The sequence below is a fragment of the Hyla sarda genome, chromosome 5, assembly GCF_029499605.1.
Source record: "Hyla sarda isolate aHylSar1 chromosome 5, aHylSar1.hap1, whole genome shotgun sequence".
NCBI classification, from domain to species: domain Eukaryota; kingdom Metazoa; phylum Chordata; class Amphibia; order Anura; family Hylidae; genus Hyla; species Hyla sarda.
In genome coordinates, this window is record NC_079193.1 from 157,182,058 (window position 1) to 157,200,563 (window position 18,506).

General features: G+C 40.9%; 1 long non-coding RNA gene across 2 annotated transcripts; it reads right to left on the reverse strand.

Annotated features, from left to right (window-relative positions):
- Positions 1–725: 725 nt before the first annotated feature.
- On the reverse strand, positions 726–11,869 carry LOC130273551 (uncharacterized). Of its 2 annotated transcripts, XR_008844039.1 has the most exons (6): positions 11,820–11,869; positions 11,549–11,716; positions 11,257–11,312; positions 8,498–8,544; positions 6,958–7,535; positions 726–841 (listed from the first exon to the last, which is right to left on the reverse strand). It is a non-coding gene; the product is annotated as an uncharacterized LOC130273551 (long non-coding RNA). The 2 variants fall into 2 exon arrangements; XR_008844038.1 differs by lacking the exon at positions 726–841 and having other exon boundaries at positions 6,324–7,535.
- Positions 11,870–18,506: the final 6,637 nt, after the last annotated feature.

Genomic DNA, 18,506 nt, shown 5'->3' on the forward strand with positions numbered 1-18,506 from the left:
GTACCACCTCCTTCTGTATGCTGAATACTATAATACCACCCTACCACCAATGTGCCACCTCCTGCTGCATGCTGATTATTATCAGGCTACCACTTCCCGATGTTGGGCTACTTTCAGTCCCACCAGTCCATTACCTTCTGCTATATGTTTGCTACTACAAGTCCGCCACCTTGTGATGTATGTGGGATATTACAAGTCCCACCAGTCTGCCACCTCCTGATGAACGCTGGCTTTTCAAATCCCACCAGTTCTGCACTTCCTACTGAATGCTGCCTACTACAAGTCTTACCAGTCTGCCACCTCCTTCTGTTTGTTTGCTACCACAAGTCCGCCACCTCCTGCTATACGCGGAATTCTACAAGTCCCACCAGTCCGACACTTTCTGCTGTATGCTAGCTACTACAGGTCTACCACCTTATGATATATGCTGGCTACTATAAGTCCGCCACCTCCTGATGTATGCTTGCTAATACAATTCCACCAGTCCAACCCTGGTGTGTTGCAGGAAACAGGGGCAACCTGTTCTGAGAGAAATCTGTATAGTAGAACCAAAAGAATACTTTTAACCTGCCGCTGCTGCTTCAGTGATAAATGATGGAATCCAGAGTTCCCAGGAATGCTTATTAAATAGCATTTGCAAAAGAGGTACATAGGCACCATCATCCATTAAAACATCACTTTTATTCATCCAGTAAAAACATACCAGCCAAGAAGGACAGACAGATGACTCCGATTGCAGCTGAATCCACTGGCTGTGTGTTGTGTGATTACTGGGTGTCCAGATATACCTGGTGGCTCAGGTGCAGCATCACACAAAAAAATCCCACACTTCTTAATAAGTCTGAATAAAAACAAAGTGACATACAAGATAACTTAATAGTCTACAGGGGGGGGGGGAAGGAGAGCGCTTCTTGATGTGATAAAAGAGAGATAATCAGTATAAAAGGGAAATACACAACAACAGTAAGCACATCAAGAGGTAATGTATCCGCAACCCTCAGGCTAGGCAAGGTATTGACTGTAAGACTGGCTTCAAGGAGAATGCCGGCTCCACGTGGCACAGGATACAAAAGGAATAGAGATCAGATAAAATCAAGATAATTTATTTCCCAAGATGCAACGGGTTTCACTGCAGGAAAGTAGCTTCATCAGACATAACAGGGAATGGGTATTTTATAGGAGTAACATAGTAACATAGTTCATAAGTTTGAAAAAAGACTAGAGTCCATCAAGTTCAACCTATATCCCTAATGAGTCCCTACTGAGTTTATCCAGAGGAAGGCAAAAAAAAAAAAACTCATACTAGAGGTAAAAATTCCTTCCCAAATATGACAGTCAGAATAAATCCCTGGATCAACGTTCTGTCCCAATAAATCTAATATATATAACCAGCAATGTTCTTACTCTCCAAAAATGCATCCAGACCCCTTTTAAATTCTTTTATAGAGTACACCATGACCACCTCCTCAGGGAGAGAATTCCACAGTCTCACTGCTCTTACAGTAAAGAACCCCCATCTGTGCTGGTGTAGAAACCTTCTTTCTTCTACACGTAGAGGATGCCCCCTTGTTACAGATACAGTCTCGTTACTGTCCCCTCATATATTTATACATAGTTATTAGGTCTCCCCTAAGAATTTTTTTTCTAAACTAAATAACCCTAATTCTGATAATCTTTCTGGGTACTGTAGTCCTCCCATTCCCTGTATTTCCCTGGTTGTCCGTCTGAACCCTCTCCAGCTCCACTATATCTTTCTTGTACACTGGTGCCCAGTACTGTGCACAGTATTCTATGTGTGGTCTGACTAGCGATTTGTACAGCGGTAAAATTAATTCCATGTCGTGGGCACCTATGCCCCTAATGATGCACCCCATGATTGTATTTGCTTTGGCAGCAGCTACCCGACACTGGTCACTACAGCTAAATTTACTGTTAACTAAAACTCCCAAGTCCTTTTCCACGTCAGTCGTCCCAAGTGTGTTCCCATTTAATACATAATCCCAGGCCGGATTTTTTTCCTCCCCATGTTCATTACCTTACATTTATCAGTGTTGAACCTCATCTGCCACTTCCCAGCCCAAGCCTCCAACCTATCCGGATCCATTTGTAACAGTTCCCTGTCCTCTATTGGGTTTACCACTTTACAGAGTTTAGTATCATCTGCAAAGATTGCTACTTTACTATTCAACCCCTCTACAAGGTCATTAGTAGAGTTTGTTATGTCAGTACAAGGAAGTGAGAGGGAACATTTGGAGTAAGTAAAGCGATATAACAAACACAGAAACAAACACAGAAACATATCAAAAACATATATGGACAAATATAAAAAAAATGAATAAAAATACAAAAAGTAATGATTTGTATTTACTCAGAGTGAAATGCACACATGCAAAAATAGGCGTGCATGCATATATGCAACTGTACGCAAACCTATAATGATATAGTCACTATAACATACACGAGAAGTGCATGCATAGCGTTGAAAAAATAAAATACAATGTGATGAGTAAAATACATAAAGACTACACACACAAACAGAAAATAAACAAATATACAAAACCCATGCTGATTAAGCAGATGTAAAAATTGAAAAATATGTAGACCAAACAGGCAATAGTAGAAATAATGAAAAAAAAAAGAATAAAAGAAAATGAATCAAATAATAAAGGGTGTAATATCGCTTTTCAGCCTTTTGGCTAAGATCAAGAGGTGCGAGGTGGATTGCAGGAGCTATCCCTTGTGGGGGCTACTGTGAGGCTAGGTTTCCAGTTGTTTTTTTTTTGTACACTTAAAAAAATGCCAGCAAAAACGCCAGAAAAACTGCCACAGGTTTTTCCTGAGTTTTGGCAGTTTTTCTTGTTTTTTCTGGCGTTTTCCCTGGTGTGTGGAAACAGCCCAATTTGTCCCCTGTTGCAGTTTTCTCACTGCCTTCAGGTACCACTCTGTGGGTCGGATGCTGAGCGCCCGGTCCACAGAGTGTAAGGAGATGAGGAGTGATGTACACCATCACTACTCACCTCCCCGGCAGTATAGTATACAGGGGGGCATAGTGTACCCGTATATACTATACAGGAGCCGGGAATTCTGTCTCCAGACTGACAGGACTCCCTGCTCCTATAGCCCCTTTGGGCGGTATACAGAATATACAGCTATATATAGATAGCTGTATATAGTGTATACAGAACAGGGGGTCCATTTACCTCCCTCGTTTCTGTCACTGCCTGTCCGTGTAGCTCCACCCCCTAGTGATGACGTCATTAGGGGCGGAGCTACAGACATATTCAGGCTAGTCTGAAGCTCTGTTCACGTTGTCCGTTTTGGATAATGGGAACAGACCCTTCTGCCAGTGTCTACCTAGACAGGGAGACTCCAGCTGTTGCTAAACTACAACTCCCAGCATGCCCAGACAGCCAAAGGCTGTCTGGGCATGCTGGGAGTTGTAGTTTTGCACCAATTGGTGGCTCACTGTTTAGGTAGACATTGCATTTTGGGCGCTCTCCCCTGCAGAGAGTGCAAAGAATGTCCTAACCTATTTTTTTTTTTGTGTTTTTTTTTCTTCTCGTTTCAGATCCGTGTATGCAGAGGATTACGACGGATTCGATGGATTACAATGGAGGAACTTTATTTTTTTAATTTTAATAAAATGGTTAACGAGGGCTGTGGGGGAGTGTTTTTTAAATAAAATATTTTTTCCAAAGTGTTGTGTCTTTTTTTAATTGAATATTCAGGCTTAGTTATGGAGGCTGTCTAATAGACGGAATCCATGACTAAGCCGGGGCTTAGTGTTAGCCCCAAAAACTGCTGGCGCTAACCCCCAATTATTACCCTGGTACCCACCGCCACAGGGGTGCCGGGAAGAGCCGGTACCAACAGGCCCGGAGCGTCAAAATTGGCGCTCCTGGGCCTAGGCGGTAACAGGCTGGCGTTCTTTAGGCTGGGGAGGGCCAGTAACAATGGTCCTCGCCCACCCTGGTAATGTCAGGCTGTTGCTGCTTTGCTGGCATCGTGCTGATACTGACTATACAGGGAACCCTATGCGTTTTTTTTTCATAAATAAAAAAAAACACAAAAAAAAAAAACCGCATAGGGTTCCCCCTATTTTCAGTATCAGCCAGATACCAACCAAGCAGCAACAGCTCTTCCCGGCACCCCTGTGGCGGTGGGTACCGGGGTAATAATTGGGGGTTAGCGCTAGCTGTTTTTAGGGCTTACGCTAAGTCCCGGCTTAGTCATGGATTCTATCTATTAGACAGCCTCCATAACGAAGCCTGAATATTCAATAAAAAAGAAAACACAACACATTGGAAAAATTATTTTATTTTAAAAAACACTCCCCCACAGCCCTCGTTACCCATTTTATTAAAATATAAAAAAATCCTGTTCATCCGTCGAAATCCATCGAATCCATCGTAATCCTCTGCATACACGGATCTGAAATGAGAAGAAAGGAAAAAACACAAAAAAAATAGGTTAGGACATTTTTTGTGCTCTCTGCAGGTGAGAGCGCCCATAATGCAATGTCTACCTAAACAGTGAGCCTCCAATTGGTGCAAAACTACAACTCCCAGCATGCCCAGACAGCCTTTGGCTGTCTGGGCATGCTGGGAGTTGTAGTTTAGCAACAGCTGGAGTCTCCCTGTCTGGGTAGACACTGCCAGAAGGGTCTGTTCCCATTATCCAATACGGACAATGTTAACAGAGCCTTATACCCTTGCCAGCCTGGATTGTGTCTGTAGCTCCGCCCCTAATTACGTCATCACTAGGGGCGGAGCTACGCGGACCCGCGGGGACTGGACGGAGGTAAGGGGACTTCTCCATCTTCTGTATACACTATATACAGCTATCTATAGATAGCTGTATATAGTGTATACCGCCCAAAGGGTTAACCTACACTGTCTAGCAGTGTAAGTTAACTCTTTCCTTGCTGGGCTGGTGCATAGCGCACAGCTCAGCAAGGGGTTAAGTGAGCCAGCAATGTGTATACTGTATACACATTGCAGGCTCACTGTAAGTTCTTGCTGGGCAGTAGATATACAATGTATATCTACTGCTCAGGATCAGCTGATCTCCCGACTCTGTAGCCCTGAGAACAGCTGATCCCAACAGTCACTTTGATCGCAGCGGGTGTCAGGAGAAGTGACATCCCTGGGATATGTCCCTTACTGCAGGTACTAATACTCCCAACATGGAGTAAACTCTGCTCCATGCTGGGAGCTGTAGTACCTGCATTAATAGACAGATCGCAGCGAGTGTTACTTCCCCTGACACCCGTTGCGATCCTCCAGTATAATGTATGGATGCGGCTGCTATTCTATGGTCCCCTGCACTGCCGTATATATACACATATTCCTATTTCTCACAGAGTTGTGATTGGATGGAACTATCTGACCAATCACAGCTCTGTGGGAAATATGAATATGTGTATATATACGTGAGTGCAGGGGACCATAGAAGAGCGGCCGCCGCATCTATACATTATACTGGAGGATCACAAGGGACCCCAGCAATCTTTCAATTAGTACAGGTAACTACTACTCCTATCATGGAACAGTGTGTTCCATGCTGGGAGTAGTAGTACTACCTAAAAAAATAAAATAAAAAGTGAAACCTACACACACACTACATTTTTATTATTGTCGGCTATATTTTTAGTGCCCTACCCGCGCACATAAATTGATCCCTGTTTAAAAATTTATAAAAATGTTGTTATAAAAAAGATATATTTCGTTAAATACAATTTTTTCCATCACTACTGTATCTTTTTTATTATAATTTTTAATGGTACCCTACTAAATTTTAATAAAAAAAGGTATCTCCAACACTTTTTTGGATCGCTAAAGTCCAAAAGAGAATAAAAACCGCCTGAAAAAACGCCAAATTTAAAACCCACATGGCGTTTTTCTTGGCGTTTTTTCACTCCCATAGACTTCTATGGGAGAAAAACGCCAAGATTTTCCCGAAAAAACGCCAAAGTCTCGACAAGAGGTCGTTTTTTAAAAACTGCCAAGGAGCCCAAAAACGCCAAAAGGATTAAAAAAACGCCAAACTGAAAAACGGTAAGTGGATTTGGCATTTTGCAGTTTACTATTGACTTGCAGCTAACATCTGGCCGCAGCACAAAAAAAAACGCCATGCGGCAGAATGGGCGTTTTTATTGGCGTTTTTGTAAAAAAAAATCAAGTGGAAACATAGCCTGAATTGGGCGATATAGCTTTCCAGAGCCAAATGACCTACCTGAAAGACGGAAAAACCCGGGTGAAGAATAGTGTTGCTCGCGAATATTCGCAATGCGAATTTTATTCGCGAATATCGCATATTCGCGAATTCGCGAATTCGCGAATATAGCACTATATATTCGTAATTACGAATATTTTTTTTTTTTATAAATTTTTTTTCCACAGTTCACATAACAGTGATCATCCCTCTCTGCTTCCAGCTTGTGTGGTGTAAAGAAGGCTCTAATACTACTGCGTGCGAATTTTCGCATATGCGAATATTTGCATATGCTAATTTTCGCATATGCAAATTTTTGTATATGTAAATTTCCGTATATGTTAATTTTTCGCGCATACAAATATTTGCATATGCGAAAATAAAACGCGAATATTCGCGAATATATCACGAATATTCGTCCATATATTCGCGAATATTCGCGAATTCAAATATGGCCTATGCCGCTCAACACTAGTGAAGAATGGATTCAGTGTGGATATTGAGGAAGCCGCTTTGAAAAAGATCTCCCTGAGTCATCTGGTTAAAGAAATCTTTTTAAAGACCCTTCTTGTGAAGAAGCAAGATATTCTTTGCCTGCAGCAGCAGGGGAGATCTTCCTTCTTCCTGGTGTTGGAATCACAAAGCGCTTGTCAGAATCTGCATCATCAACTAAGGTCCAAGCTGAACACACCTGAATTGGAAGGACTCAACTTCACAGTGCTGTATACTGCTGGTGAGACTAACCTGGTTGTGTTCATGTACAATCCTTATGTGAGCCTGTCTGACATCAAGCGCTTCCACCAAATATATTGCTCGGAGGTGAATGGAGGAGAAAGATCTACAACTCTGAAGATCTTTGGACGGGAAAATACAAGTTCCGGGTGAAGTTTAAAATGAATCCTGACGGCGTGAAGGGTATGCTACACCCCCCCTCCAGCTTTACCATCGGCCGTGACAGAGGATATCTGTTTTATAATGATATAATATGCCGGAATTTTGCAGAAAGTGCAGAAGCTTTGGCCACAGACAGGACTCTTGCACTTCTCCACCTGTGCAATTCTGTGGTCGCTGTGGCAAAGCTGGACATGCCTTGGGAGGTTGCACGGGGGAGGTGGTGTGTAATCTCTGCGGGCAACAAGGACATGTGTTTAAAAACTGCCTTGACAGGTCCAGAACTTGGGCGGAGGTCGCTGCTTCATCTCGTGACCAGGCTGCTGCTGCTAGTGCTGCCACTTCCGAGGTGGGGGCTGTCCCTGTGGACACTGTTCAGACTGCTGATCCTGTGGTGCCTATTGCTGAAGAGGCTGTTCAGACTGCAATCCCTGCAGCAAAGAAAAATTGATCATTAAGCCTGCTGCTATAAAACCTGATGTCATCCAGAGGAAGGTTGGTGGCAGTGAACCCCGTGTTCTCCCTGCGGTCACCATGGGGGCGGTGGAGTCGGTGGTCACTGTCACTGAATCAGACTTTGCCGAGTCGGATATGGAGCAGGGATCATCTGCGGCTGCACCTGCAAAAGACTGGGCAGAGGAGATGGAGGTTGAAGAAATGAAAAAAAAGAGAAAGAAAGACCCTGCTGTCTCAGATGTGAACAGTGGCCAAACAAAACGGTCAGTGGTTGCACCATCTCAAGTTATCCAGAAATTTACATCTCCTGAGTCTGAGGCAGCATCTCCTGAAAAGGGTTAAACGGCTACCATCAGCATTGCCTCGCTTAATGCGAGAGGGATAAAGAGTCCTGCAAGGAGGGCTGCTTTTTTTGCATCTTTGACATCTCTGAATGCAAGAATTTTTCTCATTCAAGAATGTGGAATTGACCATCACATGAATTATGAACATCTAAGAACTGACTGAATGTATGGCCCATCTATCTGGTGAGGTGATAACTCTAATAAAAACTCTGGAGTTGGAATACTTTTTAAGGGCCAGGACTTTAAAATCACATCTTTTGTGGAAATTGTGCCTGGGAGGGCAGTTGTATTTGCTTGGAGCTACCTCTCTTGTCTTGGGAGGAGATTTTAACTGTGTGTTGCCTGACAAAAGGATAGTCTCTAGGTCTGTGAGAAAAGACAAGACTGAAGTGCAGCTAAAAAATCTTATTCAGGACAACAGACTCCAAGATGCCTGGAAAAGTAAAAACCCATCTGACCCTGGATACACCTGGGAAAGTAACATTTACAAATCCAGAATTGACTTTATCCTCATTTCTGAAAATAAAAAAATGCTAAACTCACAGATAATGTCTTGTCTGACCACAAAATGCTCTCTGTGGAGATTTACTTACCTGATGTCATCAAGGAAAAGGGTGTTTGGAGACTGAACTCACAGCTCCTAGAAGAGGAAGATATAAAGAGAGACCTTTTATTATAAAAAAACGAAAAAAATCTTCAACAGCAGTTTGCATCAATGCTGGACTGGTGGGAGCATGCAAAAGCCAAAATAAGAGTTTTTTATGCGTGCTGGTGTGAACAAAGCCAAGGAGAAGCAAAGGTGATTTAAAAGGCTAAACACAAAACTGCAAATCCGTTACCAGCTGAGGAGCATTGGTGTGAACATGGACAAAACAATTGTAAAGGTGAAAGAGGAGATAAAGAAAGCTGTGGAAGAAAAAGGTAAAGAAATTATTTATAATGCAAAAGTGGAACATATGGAAAAAAATTAGACTTGCTCACGCTTCTTTTTAAAGAAACTTGTTGAGAAGAAAGAATTAATAAAAAATCTTGATGGTGAGACTACTAAAGATGGACTTTTAAATAATGCACACAGATTTTATCATGATCTTTTTAGTGATCAGGACAAAGATGTTTTGTGCAATAGTGTGAACATGGCTGAAGTGGAAAGTGCAATAAAGAGTCCTGGAGGAGTGGTGTGGTGACTTTGTTGTACAAGAAAGGAGACAAGACAAAGTTAGAGAATTGGAGACCAATCCTTCTGCTCAATGTGGACTATAACATTTTTGCAAAGATCTTGGTCAACCATATGAAGCTGGTGATTGAGGCAGTGATCCACCCTGAACTGGGCGTGCAGTGTGGGAGCATCTCAATGTCATCAGAGATGCCATCTGGTACCAGCAGGAGCGCCAACAGAAGCTTGCAGTTTTATCTCTTGATTTTATGAAATTTATGGACCAGTATTTATGGACTGTTTTAAAAAAGATGGGTTTTCCAGACAGTTTTATCAAGCATGTTGCACTTTTATACAATGACTGGTTTAGCAAAATTTTAGTCAATGGGTTTTTATCTAAATATGTTTTACTGAGTTTGGGCGTTAAGCAAGGATGCCCTTTGTCATCGCTGCTATTTATATGTGCAATAGAACCCCTGCTGGCTATGCTGTAAAAGGACAAGGTGATCAGAGGGTAATGGACAGTTTACAAAAACCCTTGCATATATGGATGATGGGACAATTTTATGTGACTTTATGTGAAGTGTCTGTCAGAAGAGCCTTGATGAAGACTGAATTCTTTTGCCAAACATCTGCTTTTAAACTAAATATTGCTAAATGTAAATGTTTGGGGATTGGGAAGTGGTCAAATACAGACATCCCCAACTAAAGATCCAGAGTGAGAAAATAAAGGTTTTAGGAGTGGGTTTTAATGCAAAAAATGATGGAGAGGAGAGTTAGAACATTATTAACCCCTTAAGGACGCAGGACGTAAATGTACGTCCTGGTGAGGTGGTACTTAACGCACCAGGACGTACATTTACGTCCTAAGCATAACCGCGGGCATCGGAGCGATGCCCGTGTCATGCGCGGCTGATCCCGGCTGCTGATCGCAGCCAGGGACCCGCCGGCAATGGCCGACGCCCGCGATCTCGCGGGCGTCCGCCATTAACCCCTCAGGTGCCGGGATCAATACAGATCCCGGCATCTGCGGCAGTTCGCGATTAAAATGAACGATCGGATCGCCCGCAGCGCTGCTGCGGGGATCCGATCATTCATAACGCCGCACGGAGGTCCCCTCTCCTTCCTCCGTGCGGCTCCCGGCGTCTCCTGCTCTGGTCTGTGATCGAGCAGACCAGAGCAGGAGATGACCGATAATACTGATCTGTTCTATGTCCTATACATAGAACAGATCAGTATTAGCAATCATGGTATTGCTATGAATAGTCCCCTATGGGGACTATTCAAGTGTAAAAAAAAAATGTAAAAAAATGTAAAAGTAAAAGTAAAAAAAAAGTGAAAAATCCCCTCCCCCAATAAAAAAGTAAAACGTCCGTTTTTTCCTATTTTACCCCCAAAAAGCGTAAAAAATTTTTTTTATAGACATATTTGGTATCGCCGCGTGCGTAAATGTCCGAACTATTAAAATGAAATGTTAATGATCCCGTACGGTGAACGGCGTGAACGAAAAAAAATTTAAAAAGTCCAAAATTCCTACTTTTTTAATACATTTTATTAAAAAAAAAATTATAAAAAATGTATTAAAAGTTTTTTATATACAAATGTGGTATCAAAAAAAAGTACAGATCATGGCGCAAAAAATGAGCCCCCATACCGCCGCTTATACGGAAAAATAAAAAAGTTATAGGTCATCAAAATAAAGGGATTATAAACGTACTAATTTGGTTAAAAAGTTTGTGATTTTTTTTAAGCGCAACAATAATATAAAAGTATATAATAATGGGTATCATTTTAATCGTATTGACCCTCAGAATAATGAAAACATGTAATTTTTACCAGAAATTGTACGGCGTGAAAATAAAACCTTCCAAAATTAGCAAAATTGCGTTTTTCGTTTTAATTTCCCCACAAAAATAGTGTTTTTTGGTTGCGCCATACATTTTATGATATAATGAGTGATGTCATTACAAAGGACAACTGGTCGCGCAAAAAACAAGCCCCCATACTAGTCTGTGGATGAAAATATAAAAGAGTTATGATTTTTAGAAGGCGAGGAGGAAAAAATGAAAACGTAAAAATTAAATTGTCTGAGTCCTTAAGGCCAAAATGGGCTGAGTCCTTAAGGGGTTAAAGAAAAGGTACAGAAAAAAGAACTGTCAATTGAAGGGAAGCTTTTAATTATACGTTCCTTGCTTTTACCTGTTTTATTGTACCTTAACACAGTGTTTCCTCCATCAGAGACTGTTCTTAAAAACCTGCAAAAACAATTTTTTCATTTTATCTGGAGTTGAACGATGGAAAAACTCAAAAGAGACATTATGTACAAGCTGCACAAAAATGGAGGTAAAAACGTTCCTAATCTTAATTTTTTTTTTATACCTGAAGTTTTTTAGCATGTGTTTTAAGACTGTTTTATCCTCTAAACAATGGACATTTTATCTAAAGTATGCTGCTGGTGATATTTTTAGAAAAAGAAAATGGATTCACCTACCTCAGACATCCCCTGTTTTAATCATACCTCCAAGGCACTATATGGTTTTAGAGAAAGTGATTCGTCTGTATAACTTGAAAGACATGGACATTGAGATTCAAAAGCATCTCAAAAGAATAGAGATGGAGCTCAGGAGATCAGAGAAAACTTCTGGGATTTTAAACTTTTCTAAAACAAAATGTGACAGAGTGTGGAAGATGGTTAATGCACCGTATCTGGAGAATTGCAATAAAGATCTTGCATGGTCAATAGCAGATGAGTGTGTACCTACCAGACACTTTCAGCAAAGACGGGGATTGTGCAATACTTCAAGATGTCCAAGAGGAAGCTGTGGAGGAGAAGAGACAGTCTTACATGTGTTTTGGAACTGTTTTTATGCCCAAGAGGTGTGGAAAAGTGTGGCGGGTCTTTTAATGTTTCTTACCTAAAGACTTACCTTACTAAAGACTTTTAATCATGAAGTTGTTTTATTTCGGAAATTTAAAAGTCAGAATAAAGGTACTGAAAGAGTAATATGGACTGTTGTGAACACTGTCAAGAATGCCTTATGGAAGTCTCTTAATATTTTGATGTTCCAAAAAGATTTGATTAGTGAAAGGGACTGTTTTAAACTTGCACTGAGTGAACTTTTTATCTATTATTTATTAGACAAAAAGAGACTGGGGGTCCGGAAAGCTAATTCACTTTGGCACTTTAGTCTTTGGAATGCAATAATGTGATGTAATGATGCATTTTGAATAATAGTGAAATTTTACCTGTATGTATTTCTTGTTTTTGCACTTTTCTAGTAAAAACGTAAAAAAATCTGTTCTTATCAGTAGTTTAGCAGGTGTACCAGCGTGTTCCGGGACTGGTGCCACAACACTAGCTCAAGGGCTGCCCTGATGTGACCTGTTTCCTCCGGGTCTCGCCATGAGGTTGGGGGGTGTAGAGCCGAGGTACTTTTGTGTTTCAGGGAGTGGTGACCCTGAGGTGCCAAAACTCACTGGGTGCTAAAGCTCCCAGAGTGAACACACTACACCATATACTAGTCACCTTTTGCACTCAATCTTGGTATCCCGGCCCTCTGGCTAGAATTTTATAGATTCGGCGGGATGACTGGGCAGTATATCTGCACTCATTCACTTATTTATTATTTTTGTACGTCACGGTGCCACTTTGCGTGTTTTGTTTGTACACAGGATTTGTCAGGATGTGGTAGCCCTTCTGGGTGTCCATCCTGGCTGTCTAGAGGAGATTTGTGTGGCCATCAGGTTCCTCACCTCCCTGCAACCCCTGGGCACCTTGAATTAGGTCAAGATGCCATCAGTATATGGCTCCTCGGCTGATACCTTGGTTAATGCCTAGGTTGAAGCCAGGTGCATTTCCGGCCCCTTAATAGCTTTTGCAAAAAGAGGCATCGAACCTGGATCCTTGCAGGTGCCTTTTGGCCCGGAGGTGAAGGGTAGGTTTGTTGGGGGGCCTCTCTCCTGTTGGAGAAGGGCTTAGCGATAGACCGCATCCTTTGTGCACTTTTTTTTTGTGTGACACCTTTGCACTTTTACTTGCACTTTGGGTGATAGAGAGCACTTGCCTCGGCTCTTAAAAAAAAAAAAAACATAAAAAGAAAACATATACAAAACCCATGCTGATAAAGCAGATGTAAAAATTTTAAAATATGTAGACCAAACAGGCAATAGTAGAAATAATGAAAAAAGAATAAAAGAAAGGAGAATAAAAGAAAATGAATTAAATCATAAAGGGTGTAAATATAGGATGTAAATGTAGAAGTGATATGTACATATATTTAATCCAATGTATCTGAGTGCAGGGAGTAGAAATTAGCAAAAGTGAAAAATGAAGATAATGTCAGTGGTCATATTGCAACTGTAAATGCAACTGCAGAGCATGAAAAAATGTATGTACGGAACAGAGGGTTAAAATGATGGCATATGCAGAGCATGTAAAATGTATATATGGATCAGAAGGTTATGGTAATGTGATAAAAAAAATTAAGTACAATTATTCCTGTTGTGCAAACCATGTGGACTATACGGTGCCAGTAAGTACGGCCTGCGAATATTTATCAAGCATTTTCGATGATCTCATTCAGACCATGTGGTACTAATGTGGATAATTTGAATAGGACTATTGTCAGGTATTGTTTCAAGAATAGTCAAACATAAAGAAGATATGTCATTTTTATGGATAATGGAAAAGTGCCGAGAGACACTATGTTATATAAAGTTATGTTTAATGTTAGATCTGTGTTTAGACATATGGGGGCGCACGGTTTGAATATATTGTAGGTGACAACTGCAGGATAACAAATAGATAGAAAACTGTGTATCACAATTTAACAATTGGTTAATAGAGAAAAATATTTTGGTATGATGAGAGGTAAATTACTAACCATGCTGCAACAAAGACAGCGACTTTTGTTACAAGGAGAACAACCTTTTAATGGAGAAAACAAAGGTGAATTGGTAACATTGATATTTTTTAGTCTGTTTGGAGCGATCATGTTCTGTAGATTTTTTGCCCTCCTGAATGTTATACCGGGTATATAAGGAACTAAGTCTTTCAAAATGGGATTATTCAAAATAATGTACCAATGTCGTCTTAAAGTATTTTGGTTCTCATTTGATGCTCTATTGTAGTTGGTAATGAAATTATATTTAAATGAATTGTCGGTATGTTTTCTGTTTTTATCATTTTCTTCTCCGAGCTGTGAAGATCCGCGGAAAGCTTGCTGTAGACCCCGGTCATGTGAGTGTACCCTAAAAACACTACACTATACTACATTACACAAAATAAAAAGTAAAACACTACATATACACATACCCCTACACAGCCCCCCTCCCCCCCCCCAAATAAGAATAAAACATTTCCCGTATGACACTGTTTCCAAAACGGAGCCTCCAGCTGTTGCAAGACAATTTGCAGTATTACAGCGATTAACTTTCCAGGCATGCTGGAAGTTTTGCAACAGCTGGAGGCACCCTGTTTGGGAAACCCTGCCATAGGGTATTTTTGGTATCGGAGGCAAGTGTAATTCTTGCATCCGGTTCCGTCCTCATGCAAATCCCTTATTTAGTCCTCTGATGCGCATAGCGCTCTCTCACTTCGGAGCCCTGTCGTATTTCAAGGAAACAGTTTAGGGCCACATATGGGGTATTTTCGTACTCAGGAGAAATTGCCTAACAAATTTTGGAGGGCTTTTTCTCCTATTACCCCTTATGAAAAGGTGAAGTTGGGGTCTATACCAGCTGTCATTGTAAAAATGTTTTTACATTTTTTACACTAACATGCTAGGGTTGCCCCATACTTTTAATTTTCACAAGAGGTAAAAGGAAAAAAAGACCCCCAAAATTTGTAACACAATTTCTCCTGAGTACGGAGATACCCCATATGTGGACATAAAATGCACTGCGGGCGCATAACAAGGCTCAGGAGTGAGAGCGCCATGTACATTTGAGATGATTTGCACAGGGGTGGCTGATCATTACAGCGGTTCTGACATAAACACAAAAAAAAACACCCACATGTGACCCCATTTTGAAAACTACACCCCTCACGTAATGTAATAAGGGGTACAGTGAGCATTTACGCCCCACAGGTGTCTGACAGATTTTTTGAACAGGTGTCCGCAAAAATGAAAAATCTAATTTTTCATTTGCACAGCCCACTGTTCCAAAGATCTGTCAAAGGCCAGTGGGGTGTAAATGCTCACTGCACCCCTTATTACATTCCTTGAAGGGTGCAGTTTCTGAAATAGGGTCACATGTGGGGGGAGTCCACTGTTCTGGCACCACGGGGGGCTTTGTAAAGCACATGACCCCCGACCTTCATTCCAAACAAATTCTCTCTCCAAAATCCCAATGTTGCTCCTTCTCTTCTGAGCATTGTAGTGTGCCAGCAGAGCACTTTATATCCACATATAGGGTATTTCCATACACAGAAGAAATGGGGTTGCAAATTTTGTGGGGCATTGTCTCCTGTTACCTCTTGTAAAAATGGTAAGTTTGGGGAAAAAAACTGCATTTCAGTGAAAATTTTTTTTTTTTAATTTACACATCCGACTTTAACGAAAAGTCGTCAAACACCTGTGGGGTGTTAAGGCTCACTGAACCCCTTGTTACATTCCTTGAGGGGTGTAGTTTCCAAAATAGTATGCCATGTGAGGGTTTTTTTGCTGTTCTGGCACCATAGGGGCTTCCTAAATGTGACCTGCCCCCCAAAAACAATTTCAGAAAAATTCACTCTCCAAAATCCCATAGTCGCTCCTTCCCTTCTGAGCCCTCTACTGCGCCCGCCGAACACTTGACATACACATATGAGGTATTTCCTTACTCGAGAGAAATTGGGTTATACATTTTGGGGGAATTTCTCTACTTTTACCCCTTATAAAGATTCAAAAACTGGGTCTAAAAAATGCAGATTTTGAATTTTCTCCTTCACTTTGCTGCTATTCCTGTGAAATACCTAAAGGGTTAACACACTTACTGATTGTCATTTTGAATACGTTGAGGGGTGCAGTTTTTATAATGGGGTAATGTATGAGGTATTTCTAATAGGAAGGCCCTTCAAATCCACGTCAAAACTGAACTGGTCCCTGAAAAATTCAGATTTAGAAAATTTTGTGAAGAATTTGAAAATTGCTGCTATACTTTGAAGCCCTCTGATGTCTTCCAAAAGTAAATACATGTAAACTTTATGATGCAAGCATAAAGTAGACATATTGTATATGTGAATCAAAATATCATTTATTTGGAATGCCTATTTTCCTTACAAGCAGAGAGCTTCAAAGTTCGAAAATTGCAAAATGTTAAAATTTTTCATGACATTTTTGAATTTTTCACCAAGAAAGGATGCAAGTATCGACAAAATTTTACCGCTATGTTAAAGTAGAATATGTCACGAAAAAACAATCCCGAAATCAAATTCATGAGTAAAAGCATCCCAGAGTTATTAATGCTTAAATTGACAGTGGTCAGATGTGCAAAAAACGCTCTGGTCCTTAACCCCTTAAGGACTGGGGGTTTTTCCGTTTTTGCATTTTCGTTTTTTGTTCCTTGCCTTTAAAAAATCATAACTCTTTCAAATTTGCACCTAAAAATCCATATGATGGCTTATTTTTTGCGCCACCAATTTTACTTTGTAATGACATCAGTCATTTTGCCCAAAAATCTACGGTGAAGCGGGAAAAAAAATCATTGTGCGACAAAATTGAAAAAAAAACTTTGTAACTTTTGGGGGCTTCCGTTTCTACGTAGTACATTTTTCGGTAAAAATGACACCTGATATTTATTCTGTAGGTCCATACGATTAAAATGATACCCTACTTATATAGGTTTGATTTTGTCGGACTTCTGGAAAAAATCATAACTACATGCAGGAAAATTTATACGTTTAAAATTGTCATCTTCTGACCCCTATAATTTTTTTATTTTTCCGTGTATGGGGCAGTATGAGGGCTCATTTTTTGCGCCGTGATCTGAAGTTTTTAACGGTACCATTTTTGCATTGATATGACTTATTGATCGCTTTTTATTCATTTTTAAATGATATAAAAAGTGACCAAAAATGCACTATTTTGGACTTTGGAATTTTTTTGCGCGCACGCCATTGACTGAGCGATTTAATTAATGATATATTTTTATAATTCGGACATTTACGCACGCGGTGATACCATATATGTTTATTTTTATTTACACTGTGTTTTTTTTATTATTGGAAAAGGGGGGTGATTCAAACTTTTAATAGGGGAGGAGTTAAATGATCTTTATTCACTTTTTTTTTTCACTTTATTTTTGCAGTGTTATAGGTCCCATAGGGACCTATAACACTGCACACACTGATCTTCTATGTTGATCACTGGTTTCTCATAAGAAACCAGTGATCAACGATTCTGCCGCATGACTGCTCATGCCTGGATCTCAGGCACTTAGCAGTCATTCGGCGATCGGACAGCGAGGAGGCAGGAAGGGGCCCTCCCGCTGTCCTTTCAGCTGTTCGGGATGCCGCGATTTCGCCGCGGCTATCCCGAACAGCCCGACTGAGCTAGCCGGGAACTTTCACTTTCACTTTTAGCCGCGCGGCTCAGCTCTGAGCGCGCGGCTAAAGGGTTAATAGCGCGCGGCGCCGCGATCGGCGCTGCGCGCTATTAGAGGCGGGTCCCGGCTTCACTATGACGCCTGGCCCGCCGTGATATGACGCGGGGTTACTGTGGAACCCCGCGTTATATCAGAAGAGCAGGACCAAGGACGTACCGGTACGTCCTTGGTCCTTAAGGGGTTAAAGGAAATCTATATGTCATTCTAGCTGGGCGGAGCTGCCGCCCGGCTCATGAATATTCATGGGCTTATCCTAATGCACCAGACCTAGAAAAAGGAGTTAGACCATGAGGATAAGTTCATGAATATTCATGAGCCGGGCGGCAGCTCCGCCCAGCTAGAATGACGTATAGCCGAGTCCCAGATGATAACACCTCCCACTGAGTCCCAAGCCAGGGAATAACAGAAAACTAAAAATAAAGATATCTGAAGAACCGCTGAACCATTTTTAACCAGGTAAGAAGCGTTTTCATCAGGATCACCCGCACTACAAGTCTGTGTAACAGGTTTAGTGCGGGTGATTCTGATGACAGATTTCCATTAAGGTGAAAATGGGCTTGGTCATTAAGCGGTTAATGGCACCTCATAGTCTACATGGTTTGCACAATAGGAATAATTTTACTTTAAAAAACAAGTTTTTTACATCACCATGCACAATAAGAATAATTTTTCTTTACATTTTTTTATCACATTACCATAACCTTCTGATCCATATATACATTTTACATGCTCTGTATATGCCATAATTATAACCCTCTGTTCTGTACATACATTTTTCATGCTCTGCAGTTGTATTTACAGTTGCAATATGACCACCGCAATTTCTTGATTATTGCTGACATTATCTTCATTTTTCACTTTTC